This window comes from Triticum urartu, chromosome 2A (genome assembly GCF_056163025.1).
Source record: "Triticum urartu cultivar PI428250 chromosome 2A, HENAU_Tu73, whole genome shotgun sequence".
Lineage (NCBI taxonomy): Eukaryota > Viridiplantae > Streptophyta > Magnoliopsida > Poales > Poaceae > Triticum > Triticum urartu.
Genome location: NC_141874.1, coordinates 58,383,731 through 58,386,456, shown reverse-complemented (window position 1 = coordinate 58,386,456; position 2,726 = coordinate 58,383,731).

Below are 2,726 nucleotides of genomic sequence, written 5' to 3'. Positions count from 1 at the left end.
GAAATTAACACTTGTCTGAAATTTCAGATCATATAGCCCTCTTCGGAGCCACAAAACAACATGCTACAGGACCTGATTATGACATAGAAGAACATGGCATGTAGATACTCAAAAAGCTTAACAAAAGTCCCTTAGTGACCTTGGGCCAAAAGGTATCACAAAATATACTAACAAGCACACGAACATAGCAAAAACATAATCAGTTTTCAGACTTGGTGAAAACTGACACATGCTGAAATATAACTCACGAAGGCATGTTAACGAGCTCGATGCACTCACTACGGTGCAAGTCATGGCAAGAAAAGCATACATCCACTAAGAAGGCAGAAAATGCAAGCTATACATGGCAAGAACAAAGGCATAGCATGCATGGATCAACTAGAACATCACCGGCAAAATTGCAAACGAGTTGACAATCTGCCCAGATTCACAACGAAGCAAAAGTAGAGCTCGATTGACTCAAGCTAGGTTTCTCCATAATTACAAAAAATGACAAGGATGGATAGAGCACTACAATATTAACAAAACTCCTTTACTGATCATCCTCAAAAGGGGCACGGATCACTAGGAAACAGCATGAACATATGGCATCATGAACTAAACAATCCCAGGACTTAGTGAAATTACTAAGTCCCTGAAAACAGAGTTACCGGGTGCCTCACTTTGCAAGCTTGCACTAGTCACCACACACATCACAAAAATACATGAGTTGCACCTCTGGAAAGATGACAAAACCCCTAACAAAACATATGTAGAGCTCAAGGGCATATAATGCACACATTAATCATGGCAAAAATGACAAAGTCTAAGATGAAGTAGCAGATCTGACAATTAACTCACGAAGCCCTATTCTAACAGCATTTCGGGCATCAAGATGAACTCAAATGAAAATGACGCAATGGAATGAAATGATGTACTCTCTGAGACGAACATTTTGATATGCTATATGTACAAATCGAAGCTACAGATGCGGAGATATCACAGGTCAAAGTAGGCATGAAACATTAGGGTTCGGAGGAAAAAGTCAACCGAGATATTTTCAGATCTGGATCTGGCATGGTTCCCGATGCACTCGCCGGAGTTACTGTAGCTCGAGCTCGCCGGAGATGGAACTTGCCGCGGAGGGAAGAGGCCGGCCGGGGCGGGCCGACGGCGTGGAGGAGGCGGCGAGGCCGAGGTGGCCGCGGGCGGCGCCAGCGATGGCCGCGGCGGCAAGGTGCGGCCGGTGGAGGTCGGCGTCGCCGGAGCGGGGCTGCTCGCCGGCGATGGCGCGTGGCGGCGCCGGGCGGCTCGGGCGCCGGACGCGGGGAAGGAGAAGGCGTGGGGTGGCGCGCGGATCTGGGCCGCGGGGGCCTCCCGCGGGCTCGGGCGGGCCGGCGGCGATGTGGGGCTCGGGGCGACACGTGGCAGGCTCCAGTTTGCTGCGGGCAGCGGCGGACGTGTCCGGCGGCCGGCGGACGTGTCCGGCCACGCGGAGAGGGGTGGATCTAGGGTTTGATCCGGAATTTCGGGGAGGAGGCTATATTTATAGGTAGAGGGAGCTAGGAGAGTCCAAATGAGGTGCGGTTTTCGGCCACGCGATCGTGATCGAACGCTCTAGATGATGGAGCAGAGTTTGGTGGGTTTTGGGCCAAAATGGAGGGGTGTTGGGCTGCAACACACACGAGGCCTTTTCGGTCCCTCGGTTAACCGTTGGAGTATCAAACGAAGTCGAAATGATACGAAACTTGACAGGCGGTCTACCGGTAGTAAACCCAGGCCGCTTGGCAAGTCTTGGTCCAATCCGGAAATGTTTAATCCCCACACACGAAAGAAAGATAGAAATGACCACCGGAGGAGAACGAAGCGCCGGAATGCAAAACGGACAACGGGGAAAATGCTCGAATGCATGAGATGAACACGTATGCAAATGCAATGCACATGATGACATGATATGAGATGCATGACAACGATAACAACACACGGAGACAAGGACCCGAACCCGAGAAAATAATTAACTTAACACCGGAAACGGCAAGAGTTGGAGTACAAATTGGGAAAGTTATATCTGGGGTGTTACAACACTCCACCACTACGAAAGGATCTCGTCCCGAGATCTAGGACTGAAAGAACGCCGGGTACTCAGAACGGAGGTGATCCTCGCGTTCCCAGGTAGCTTCACGGTCGGAATGGTGTGACCACTTGACTTTGAGAAACTTGATTGACTTGTTGCGAGTCTTGCGTTCAGTCTCTTCAAGAATAGCAACTGGGTGCTCACGATAAGAGAGATCTTCTTGGAGCTCAATGTCCTCGAAGTTTATGGTGCGGTCAGGAGTCTTGAAGCACTTTCGAAGCTGAGAGACATGGAACACATCATGAACATTTGCAAAGTCTGAAGGAAGCTCGAGTTGATAGGCGAGGTCGCCTCTCTTGCTGACAATCTTGAAAGGTCCCACGGTATAGTGCCGGTTTTTATGAATTAGGATGATTTAGTTTTGATTTTTTCAAGTTTGAAAATTGCCATATAGTGTCGGTTTGTGTCTCCAACCGATACTATAGGTCAGACCTAGTACCGGTTCATGGCATGAACTGGTACTAAAGGTTAGACCTTTAGTACCGGTTCGTGCCACGAACCGGTACTAAAGGTGATCGTGGGGCCCCGGCCTGACGCCAGCCTGCCACCACCCCTTTAGTACCGGTTCGTGCCACAAACCGGTACTAAAGGTTCAACACGAACCGACATTAAT